Source organism: Pavona decussata, unplaced genomic scaffold, assembly GCF_977016875.1.
Source record: "Pavona decussata unplaced genomic scaffold, jaPavDecu1.1 SCAFFOLD_51, whole genome shotgun sequence".
Taxonomy (NCBI): Eukaryota; Metazoa; Cnidaria; class Anthozoa; order Scleractinia; family Agariciidae; genus Pavona; species Pavona decussata.
Genome location: NW_028145473.1, coordinates 6,845,001 through 6,857,295, shown reverse-complemented (window position 1 = coordinate 6,857,295; position 12,295 = coordinate 6,845,001). Strand labels below are relative to the sequence as shown.

Here is a 12,295-nt window from a genome sequence, read left to right as displayed (position 1 = left end):
CAAAGGTAACTTAGCTGAGCTGTAAACGGAATTTAAGACCAGTTTAAAGAACAGGTTGCACTCGATTTTGATGATGATGATGACGACCACGGATAAAAGAGCAACGTGGGAAACAGCAGCAACAATATTTGAAACAGTTTTTCCGAAATTCAGGACTTAGAAAAGCATATACGGTGGGATTTAAACACGAGCTTGAAGCCTGCGCTATGAAACATAACAGTTGTAACAGGAGATTGCTTTCAACAACGTCGTAGACTCGGAGCAATTCCACAACAAAATTAAATCCCCAGCATACGGCAAAGACAAGAAGCGCCATGACCATCAAACGAATTGTTCTTGCTTTACATTTAGCAGCAGCGCCGTAAATTTCTCCAGTCTTGCTTCTTATCCATAAACTAACTGCACTCTTTGTGTAAGTTACCAACATGTACGTGAAAGGAATAAGAAAAGCGGTGATGAAAAATAACGTTTTTGACAGCTGTGTTTTCCATGTCGAAGACCAGTTACAGGAAGTGTATTTACGACACTTATATTTCTTGAGAATTGGATTCAATGCTGAAAGTAAACGGCATAGCGGTCACGAAGGCGTACAACCAAACACTCGAAATTAAAAGAAGGTAGATTTTCAAATACTGAGGCGCAAGATTCTTAAAGGGTTGTGAAATGTTTCTGTGTCGATCCCAAGCAATGGCGGCCAAACTGCTGAAAATTGCAGCGGCACATGAATGTTCTACGAACACGAAGGCTTTGCATGATGACTGTGGCGAATCCTCCAATCCGATAATTGTCAACAATGGCACTACAACATGATAAAGAACATGCGTCGGCGATAAATCAAAGATCAGAAAACTTGAAATACTTGTCCGTATCTTTCGGCTTCGTAACATAACGTAGATGACGAGAAGATTGAGAAAGACTCCGCAGTCAATCAGAACATAGTAAGTTATATCCCACAAAAACACGAAGTTTCTTAGGGACAAGTCCAGCTCCTGAGACGAAGCGTTCGTGGCACTGTTGTGTGTCCAATTTGCTAATATTTCGCTCACTTTTAGGCACACAATGTTTCAACGGACACCTTCTCTGCATGAGAGTAATAAGCAGGTTGACTAGGTTGACTTTAAGCTGTTTTCACTCGGAGCAAGCAGTTAAGGACCCTTGAGCCAAGTGCAGTTCTGATGTGAATCTACCATTGAGTTTGTCAGTCAAATCCTGAATTAAGTCACCGTTCAATTAAAAGTTACTGAGCAGTACATTCCTGTGGTGCTATTTATTATGCTGTACAACGTGTTGGAACTTTTGAGCTAGATGAATAACGTAGATGACGAGAAGATTGAGAAAGCTAGTGAGTGAGTACAAATTTTATGTCCTTTTGTTTGCCTCGCAATACCCTGCGAAATTTTAGAGTTTGGAGTTGAGCGAATCGAAATACCGAGCCGTTTTGGTCTCGTAAATTTTCATTTAATTCGCAGAGTCGAAGAGCAAGGTTTTTATGAAAATTAAGAAGTGATTAATTTTTAACACCCCAAAGCATTGGCAAAACACCTAAGTAAACATAGACAACTTCAAACAATGAAAGAATGGAACCAAAGTGGAGGGTTTAGCTTAAACTCAAGGACAAGCGTTTTATCTAGCAGAAGGAAAAATTAATTTAAATGTCGCCGAAGGCTTTTTCTTGCCCTACAGCAAAATAAAAACAAACAGATCTGATAAAAGTTGTGTAAATAAGTCAATGGCGAATAAGTTGTCATTATTTTTGTGCTAAAAACAGAAATTAAAGTTAATGTATAAAAAACAAGGCCAGCTCTTTTTTTTTTTTTTTTTCATTAAAAAGTAGATAGATTTTAATTATTTCTGAAATACCTACCTGTCAACAATTGTTGCCATGGTAACATTAAATTCAAGAAATAATGAGTCATGATCACAATAATGACTAACCAGCTTAAATAAATTTCTGAAAGTTTTATGGCACTTCCTCAAATATTGAGAAAAAAATCTAAAGGTTCAAAGTCGGCGTGAGCAGAACCCACTTCCCCTCGCACTTTATCAGGTTAAAGTACTTTGATTCTACATCCTGTACCTGTAGCTATAGATAACCAGAAATGAGGGCTATTTTTATTTTATTTCATTACTATTGTTATTTATTATTATTATTATTATTTTTTTTTTTTTTTTAATTCAGGCTCATTGATGACGGTGTGAGGTGCTCCGGTGAAACATAAAATTGTCAAGCGAACGCAAAAATAGCCCCATGTTATAACAATAGCATATCAAGGAAACAGCAAACAGATAAGAGTATGTAAATGACCTAGGAGGTGACTAACAGCCCCGTTTTCCGCTCGCGAAGTGGATTCCCCATACAACGAAGTACCAAGGGACTGGGAATATATGTTTGTGATAATTGCCTTCAAATCCCGTTGTAACATATTTGTGGGGAGACGAGCAAAATCGATGTTATATTGCGTATCGTTTCGACTAAGAAGGAAAGCGAAAACGATGTGCCTGAATAACATGCTGCGTCACGTTTCATCTCTTAGGGAGATGGAATTGGCAGCAGCGCATATGTCATCGTAATGTCCATTTGCAGCATATGATGAGCTGGATTTTTCTCTGTTGATTTGTTTCCCGTTCAAAATCAGTCATTAATGACATTTTTGCGTTATAGCGGGGTAAATTTTGCGTGGTAGAAGTTAACGGTTCTGGGTTGTGTTCGTTATAACGGGGATTTCGTTCTCTCGAATTTCCTTAAATGTAGGCATTTTACACTCCTTTATAACCCCGTGTCATTGTGAAAATAGTATTTGCTGGAATTAATGTTTCATGTACCACCATAGAAGAGCACCAAGCCTATAGAAGGGGTCCTGAGTGAGTAGAGTAAGCTTTTCTTATCCGTCTCGCCTCCATCACGCTTTACACCCGACAAGGGCCCCCCTCAGTTAAAGTTTTGGCGGTCTTCTCGATCTCTACAATGGCACAGGAAAATAGGGGGTAGTAATAAACAGTCCACTTTTTATCGGAGCTTCGTTCCTAACTTCACTGTAAATTTTGCTGGGCTGAAGAATATTGTTCGTTATACCAGGGACTTCGTTACAAAGAAGTTCATTTTATGGGGGTTCCACTTCAGTAGAGCGGGAAGAACAGACAAGGTCGCGTTCCACGCGGAGATTGATTTTTATGCAAGCATGCGTGTTCAGTCCTATAACGAGTAGCCCTGAGACAAAAAAGGGACTCAGCAGACTGCTGGGCTGAGATGAACATCCGTAGGGAGGGACGGGTGACTCAGATATACAAATCTCCTTGTTCAGTCCTTTCAATAGATGCTTCTCCATACGTAATGTGATACCTCACACAGAAAATTTTCCTTTTTCTTTGTTTTGTTTCTTGATATTGGAGCATTACAGACCACTCCACTTTTCCTGGCACAGAGCCCTAAGGTCTTGTTGTGCGCTGATATGAGACATGTGCGCCAATGGATGGTAAATCAATATTTTGTCTGGCACCGGTTCACTTAAAAAACCTCAACAAAAGACTTACTCTTAAAAGGTGACAACACACCCAGCTTCGTACATATCATCACAGCAGAGGTAAAGTTCTTGTGTTTTTTACATCATGGCAAAGTACGCCGTAGCTTTGTTGGTTCTCTGTTTATTAGTGGGCTCACAAGCCACAACTACGAAACCTCAACAACAGGAAACGGCAGCTTCAAAAGACTTGTGTGAGGTGAGTATACATGGGTGTTACGGTTTTCTTATTTGATTGCAACGGGACGGTCGACCCGCTCTAAGACTAATGTGAAATTTTGGTTGGGATCTGAAGATATAATAAACATCAGGGCGCTCAGTAAATCGGAAACAACAAGGCTAGTTTGCAGTTAATCCTAAGACATCAAACACGGAATTTGTTTTAATTGAAAAGTATTGCGACTTCCATAAATATTAAAATTCTTATGGATAAACTATAATATCGGTATGCTCCAATTTCTATAAGGTATATCTCAACTACTGTTCAGCTGCTTGGATTGTCGCAGTTATCGATCACGGAGTATTGACTGAAAATGTAAGCTTTGCTGAGGAATCTACTGATAATTACGTGCTAGTATTCAAGACTATACTTTCTTTTTTTGCCACTGAAGCTGAAAGGGAAGACGCGCCCATTTCAATGACACCGAGTCGGAATAGGTTCATTATAATTTGTAAGGTAAACACTATTTCAGAGACGAAATGTCCTTTCTTTCGAAAAAAACTGTTATCTATAATATCGGCCTCATGATCAACTAGTGTTCGGCTGCTTGGATTGTCGCAGTTTTTGTACGTTAATTTGTGATCACGGAGTTTCGACTTAAAATATGAGCTATGCTGAGGGGTCTATAATTACGTGCTATGCAAGACTATACTTTTTTGCCACTGAAGCTAAAAGGGAAGACAAGCCCATTTTAACGACGCCGAGTTGGAATTACTTCATTCTAAAAGGTAAGGTAAGCACTGTGTCAAAATCGAAATAACCTTTCTTCCGAAGAAACTATAAACTATAATATCGGTTAGCCCTCATTTCTACAAGGTATACCTCAGCTTGTGTTCAGCTGCTACGATTGTCGCAGTTTTCGTACGTTAATTTGTGATCGCAGAGTATTGACTTAAAATGTAAGCTATGCTAAGGGGTCCATAATTACGTGCTATGCAAGACTATACCTTTTTTGCCACTTAAGCTGAAAGGGAAGACAAACCCATTTTAACTACGCCGAGCCGGAATTAGTTCATTCTAATTAGTAAGGTAAACACTGTTTCAAAAGCGAAATGACCTTTCTTTCGAAGAGAGGCACATTTTGAGACTCAGAAGGTAAAAAATGATGAAGAAACTAAAACTCGTTTTATAGTAGGACTAAAACTTGTTGTCTGTGGGTACCGAGAAGACGCTACAATACTGGATTTCCGCAATGCTAAAAGATACTTTCTACAGACTGTACTGTGCTTTTCAAGTACCTGATAAAAAAAATGTTATGTACCTTTAAGTCACTCAAACTGAAATATGACAACACATTATCAGCCCCTTTCATTGCTTTCGTTGCGTGACCAATTTCCTGATTGCTAGGTAGGCGTCGCTAAATGCTTAAACTGTGATTGCCAATCAAACTTCAATTTAATGCTATTTGCTAGCTACGCACGGACATTCCTTTGAAACTTTAGCAGATATTTTACAATTTTAAGTTAAGCAGTTTCCTGAGATATAGTTAAGTTTAAATGGTTATCTTAGCTGAAGGAGCCATCTTTCAGAAGAGATCAAGACATAATTGGAAGGTCATTGTGTTTACTGAAGGTTTCCTGGCCGACTAAAGCCATTGTCCTCTCAAACATTGCCTTGAAATTTAAGTGAGGCGATAGTAACGTTGAATGTCGCATTTACTTTGGTTAACGTTAATTTCCGCATCATTAATTAAGTGGCGCGTTTATTCCCGCGACCTTAATTTCCATTATTTTCGCCCCAAATTTTCGAAACACTCCAGAAAGGAAAAAGCATTGTTTTATCAGGGTGGAGATCCTCCGGTCTCATGGGCACTGAAGCGCTAGGTTTAGGGACAATTTCACAAAAATTGTTGCATTTCTGATTTTTACACTTACGGGCCTGCGATGTTTAAACGGTTTCAACATCTGTTTCAACATGCGTTGAAAACAGTTGTTGAACCAAATGTCGGGGGCGTTTGAACAGGTCGTTCAACATTGTTGAAGGCGTAAAAAAATGTTGAAATCTTGTTAAAAGTGTTGAATCAAATTTAAATTGGTTTAAACTTTCATTTAACATCGATTCAACATTTCCTTTGTTCTTGAAAGTGTTGAATGGCGTTGAAACCGCTTGAACATTCCGTCCATTCAACTTTTGTTGAACGAATGTTGGACAAATGTTGAAATCGTTTAAACGGGCCTTGAGGGTGCGTTCGATTGATCCTATCCTGGAATAGAAATACATGAAATGATGACAAGAACTCCCTCATAAAAGGATTTTGGAGTAAAAAGCGGCTCTTAAATTATGGTTCGACAGCGAAAGTCTGCATACAGAAATGTGTTCCCAAATAAAAGGAGAAATCTAACAGCTATTTCGCTTATTCTCATTCCGGAATACGGTCAATCGAACGCAACCTTAGGGTTAAAATAAACTTGTTTCTCGGTGTTGTCTGAGCTAATTCTGTTTCTTTGTGTAAGTCGCGGTAATTTCTCTAATTTTGAATTTTTTCAATTCCTCTTTCGCTTTAATTTCCATGACTGGGAAGAAATTTTTCCTTCATTTTGCGTTAATTTAAGTCGCGTTAATTTCGAATACCTTAATACACAAGCGTCAATTTTCTATATAATAAGGTAAAAAAGAATATGGAAACTGCTTGTACTCCAATTAAAAGAGATGGACAACAAGAAAATGTTTAATTTCTTAATGAGAGACATTTATCTAGTATAAAATATATATGATGTGTCTTGATATAACACACCAAATTTACAGAAAGAATGTTGACAACCTGTATTAAAGTGTAAAGTGTGCAGGACGTTTGTGAAACTCTCTTTTTCAGTTACCAATTTGTTAATACCTGGGGATGCGACCTATAATTTTATTTTCTTATTAGCGTGCAAATATTTAACCCCCGGTCTCATTTTTAAGCGAATCACGGAAATATATACACTTACAAAATGACTTGTTATACACACCAGTTGTCTTATTAAAGGAAACTCTCAGTCTAGAGTAACTTAGCTACCAACCGGCTGAGGGGGAATTAGCTCAATCTAAAACAACAAACAAATGAGAATAATAAGGTAAATTTTCCAAAAAAGGAAACTTAACATGACTGTGGTCAGGTCTGGGGTTTCTGTGAATTAGTATGTTTTTTAAAAATCTATGGCCACCTTGGGCGATCGTTCTGTTACGTGCGTAGCACCTAAGCATCGTGGAATGAGTTGAAGTTATCAATTAGAAGTGCCGTGTCAGTCAATTCTTTAATAAAGGTCGGTCTTTTTGCTTTTATGTTATCCAGCGTCCATTAATTAGTCAACTTAATAGACAGAGTTGTAATTAGTTAATCGGTTAATAAGGTTGCATTTAGTTGATTAGTTCATTAGCTCGAAATTGTAATTTTCTATTTAGTATTTTAACGCGCATTTGAGAATCAGATCATACGGAATTTGCGCAATAACAATTACTAAATTAATTATTCACGCCTAAACGATTGGCTTTCTTACAAGATTTGCTCCTTCACGGCTAGCAGGAACCAGATTTCAGTCAGATTTTGTGTCAAATACTTCTTAATGATAGAGCAATTATCAAAGTTTGCTCAGTTTAATGTCCAGCCGTGCCGCAATTTTTGTAGCGTTTCATGGCGACTGCATACCTTAGCAACCGGAAAAACCTACTATAAATTTTCCGCGGTCGTCACAGGACTCCTATTATTTAAGCTACTTTTAAAAGAAGTGGCTGCTGACAGTAGAAAACCACAAATACACCGAGTATTACACATGGCAAAGCAAAAGTGACAACCCGATTGCTCGTCCTTATCAGGCGGGTGACACACCCGGGACAAAAACCGGCTTCGTGTTCGAAAAATCTCACTGTGAAAAGATTTCTAGCTAATAGATCAAATGCACCCGAAAGAACACGTGACCTAATACTACCTTTACTATAACATAATAAAACTGTAAGAATCTAGCCGCTGTTCTTTGACATTTTTGTTGCACTCAGAGTGGTGAACATTTATTGCCAGCCGACTTGATTTTAATTTATCCTCTATTGATTTCGTTGCTTTCTGAAATACTAACATAGTAACGCAAACAAACTCTAAATCGCCATCGCACAGAGTCAGCGGATAAGCAAACATTGATCTAATGGTTGGTCGATTTAGGACCATCTAGCCGGTCAATTAGATTAGCGGAAAATAGAAAACGATATAATTTTTACGTTTCCGTTCGTCTCTGTCGGTCGATGTATAGTCAGGTTCCAATAAAGATCGGAGGATTTTTCGTTTCCATTAACAATTAACTGTGTATTTCCACAGAAGGCAAGGTCACTTGTCACAAAGACTTCATTGCTAAACGACAATAATAGACTGATTATAGATTGCTGCTCTCGAACTCGAGAATTCGATCAAGGCAACCGTCCGTCGTGTTTTCATGTTTTTAACCGTATCTAGACCGAATTTTGTGTCCGCCTTCAATTGCCGGGAGGAGGAGATGGGGCGGAGTTTCCGAACTTCGTACATAACTCTGAGAATAATAAAACTATAGCTATGACAATGACACTAAGAGGAGAAATAGTTCACCAAAGATATTTCCTCTAAGGTCATGATTGTATCCACTTTATTAGATTGTTCAGAGATGATCTAATTAACCCCCCCCCCCCCCCCAAAAAAAAAAGTGTCTGCTGAAATTTTGGTTACTATGCCGCCGTTCAATGAACCCTTACTCGCCACACCAGATTGTTTCCAGATAAATGTCTGGAACAAAATTCACAAAGTTTGGTGGCATTTGCTTAAATATTAAGATATTTATAGCGGAGCTCGCGCGCGCGGCGGAGCCCCATAGCTAAGGGATTTTTGGTAAACCCATCAGTGCGAGAAATTTTGGTTTGGTTATGACGTCACTGCCGTCCGACCGACCGACCGTACATCGTACGTACGTACGCTACTCCATGTAAGCCAACATGAAATGAGACACTCAAACCTTGTGCTGCAAATCAGGTTTCTTTCGGCAGGAAATTGCATCGCCAACTGCGTTTGACAAAGAAATAATAATAATTTTGAAGACAACGTGTACGACAAAACACAAACTCAATTTATGAATAAGTCTACAAACATGTAAAGCAAAGAAAGGGAGATAGAAAGAGATCGAGAAAACAGGCGACGAAGAAGCAAAGTTCGACGTCAAAGAGAGCGATTGAGAGCGGTAGCAAACAGGCGAAACATGAGTGACGAACAAAGAGAGAAAGAACAGGAAAGGGTGCAGAAAAAACCCCGTGTTGCGGCACAGGGTTTGAGTGTCTCATTTCACATTGGCTTACATAAATGAGCGTATGTGCTGTAACTCGGGTTGTTTTTTGGCGGGAAAATGCATGGCCAACTGCGCTGCCGGCCGTGTTTGTTTGGCGGGAAGTTGCATCGCCAACTGCGCTTGAGAAAAAAAAACAAAACAAAACAAAAAAATAATTTTGAAGACGACAAGATACAAAGTATATTTTATATGTGACCAACACCAGGAGAAAGAGCAATGCAACTAGCGGCGGGAGAAACAACTCGACTGGCACATCATCAGAATCTGGAAGTGATATCATTTTACTCCGATCCGGCGCCACGAAACGTTGGATTTTTCCTCTTGAAGTGAAACGTTTCGCTCACTTAACGTTGTAAAACGAACGGAAAAATCAGCAATGGAATAAAGGGACTGGTTATTCTCAGAAGAGGCGAGTACATTCATGCAATTTTGTTGACAAAACTTTGCTAGTTTGCTGGTTTGCAAGATATTGTCTTCTTGCAGTTTTGACACGCCGTTTAACTTAAGCTTAAGCTAAAGCTAATACTGCTAAGTTCAGAACAGTATTTTGAGCTCATTTTTTCGGCCCATGTTGATTATTTCCCTTGGAGTTTTATTTTCTGATCTCGTCCAATTTTGCCGTCAAACAGCGGGAGAAATTAGAGCAATGCGGATCGCGGCGGGAGAAACAAATCGATTCTTTTAGCAGCTTTTAGAAGCGGCACTTCATAAACAGCGGCCGAATCTTGAAGAGAAATTATTTTACTCTAATCCGGCGCGATGAAATGAAATTAAGATACGATGGATTTTTCCTCTTGAAGTGTAACTTAACGTTGTAAACGAACGAAAAAATCAGCAATCGAATAAAAGGACTGGTTATTCTCCAAAGAGGCGAGTATATTCATGTGATTTTGTTTACAAAACTTTGCAGTTTTTGCAAGATATTTTTTTTCTTGTAGTGTTGACACTGCAATTTGTTTAACCTCAGAGCAGCCTTTTGAGCTCATTTTTCGGTCCATGTTCGTTATTTCCCTTGGAGTTTTATTTTCTAATCTCATCCCATTTTGCTTCATTAAAAAAAAAATTGATTCTGAGCTAAAATAGTCAGTCAAACAAACGTCTCCCAACATTGTATCGTTGGCATAAGCTTCTGACAAGTTTTTCTCGCATATATTTCTAATTTTAGCATTTATTTCTGACAATCTTGACAGAGAACAAACAAAAATACTTAAAACAGTAGGATATAACCGCAAAGATTAAGATGTGTGAGTAATTTTCACTGAAAGTCTTTTCAATGAACGTTAAAAGCGAATGTAAAATTAAAGTGTGATTTCATTTTCAATAAAAACAAAGTTTACGCAAAACATTTATTCGCTTGTTTTTTGTAAATTTTTCAAAGATCGTTGTTTAGTTTATTTCTGTACTTATTGCTATGAATTATCACAGTGCTTTTTTCATTTATTACTCAAAGATATATTTGAAGTGTGTTTTTTGGTTAGTGTATCCATTTTCTCTGAGGTTTATGGCGTACGGCCTTCTTGATAAGCAAAATTTACTAGACAGTGACAGTGCCGGTAGCGCGCGTTGGCTGTTCATAAATCGTTTTGCCTCGATCATCTTAAAAACTAAAAACAATAATAAAAACAGAAAATATCATTTTGAGCTATTTAAATTCCGCTTTTATAACACAGAGGGCAAAATGTTCCTAAAACTATCAAGGAACTTCGTAAAACAGTCAGTAAAACACTCATCGAAGGCGCAAGCAAACCAACAAATTATTTAATCTTTTCGTAGCGTACACTGAACAAACAACCGACGAGAACAGTTCCCATTATACGCATGTAATTAAGAGAGAATACAAGTTTAATTCAGGAGCAAACTAACAACGATAAATCAAATGTTAGGCATCAATTAATTGTTCACCTGCGCTGTGAAGCTTCCTACCGCTTGGAAATCACACGAACATGAATCGATAAAAATAGCAAACGATGGATCCAAAGAAGGAACTTGCGGAGTAATTTCTTCCTGCTCCTTCCCCCCATTAAAAGAACACTTTCATGCTCAGTTATCGTTCGTTGAAAGCACTTGGACGCCATGACTGATTTCAGTTTCTCAACCAAGCAAAATAAAATCAATCCGATCCAAGTCTTTAACTTTTGACACAAATAATCTTTTGCTGTTTCTTGTGAGAGACACCAAAATTAACCTTTAGGAATTTCCTTCCTGGCTGCAGCACTTGATTTCCATGTATTTTTGGTACAAACAACCCGGCTTAAAGAGTCGAACTTCAAAAGAACCTCAAAAACTTGGTTTTTTTGGACACAAAATGCAGAAACCAACAAAATGTAAAACTGTCGTGCTCAGCCAATCAGGAGCGAGTATTTTCGTCGCTCGACCAATCAGGAGTAAGTAATTTTGCCCTCGGTGAAAGGAAAATTGCGAAACATTGTCCTCTGTTACAACAAATCAGCATTCAGTAATTTTGCCCTCTGTTTTACATTGTTATTGTTGATGAGCAGTTAGCTGCATATGCATTAAAAATGCACTATATAACTGCAGAATTGATGAGGAACTCATAAGGTTATTACGTTCATACAATAAGCACAGTGCTATTGTGTAGCTCCGCTTTTAGGCTTGGCTAAATATATATATTAAGTGTTCAAAGCTCTCACTGGAAGAACTCACTCACGCATAGATGTTTGGCAGATAGAAGAATTTAAGTAGCACTAAAGATTCTTTATTATCTCTCCTTACTCTCTTCTTCTGAGTGTTGCTATCTTAGGAACATTATACTTTAATCCTAGAAAGCCATAATTGGTCATGGTCTCCCGGGCATACCAGGATCAAATGGCATGCCGGGAATGCCTGGCATTCCAGGAACGCAAGGGCCACAGGGAAGAGAAGGCACCAAAGGACAAATTGGGAAGAAGGGCGTCTCAGGAATGATGGGTCCAAAAGGAGACAGAGGTACCGAAGGGCCTCGTGGAAAGAGTGGGCTACCGGGAATGATGGGAATGAAAGGAGAGCGGGGAGTGATGGGAACGCAAGGCAGACAAAGGAGAGAAAGGAGAGAGTGTGAAAGGAAGTTCAGAAAGTGGAGTGCCACAAACAAACTGGAAACAGTGCGTGTGGAAAAGAGACGACGGAACTGATAACGGAAAGATTAAGGTACTAAACGAGCTGAATTAGAGAGTGGAATAATATGACATGTTCACACTATTATATCAAATGACTGAACTTATTATTGATGGCAGGTTCGCGCTGATTTACATTGATTTTATAAACAAGTTGTGTTTAAACTT

At 38.5% G+C, this 12,295-nt stretch overlaps 1 pseudogene across 1 annotated transcript in view; it reads left to right on the top strand.

Annotated features, from left to right (window-relative positions):
- The first annotated feature begins 3,541 nt into the window (after positions 1–3,541).
- LOC146481309 (collagen triple helix repeat-containing protein 1-like) overlaps positions 3,542–12,295 on the top strand; it is a 12,792-nt pseudogene continuing 4,038 nt past the window's right edge. The window contains exons 1-2 of the transcript XR_014864571.1: positions 3,542–3,717; positions 11,798–12,161. The product of XR_014864571.1 is annotated as a collagen triple helix repeat-containing protein 1-like (transcript). The remainder of the gene's footprint in view (positions 3,718–11,797; positions 12,162–12,295) is intronic.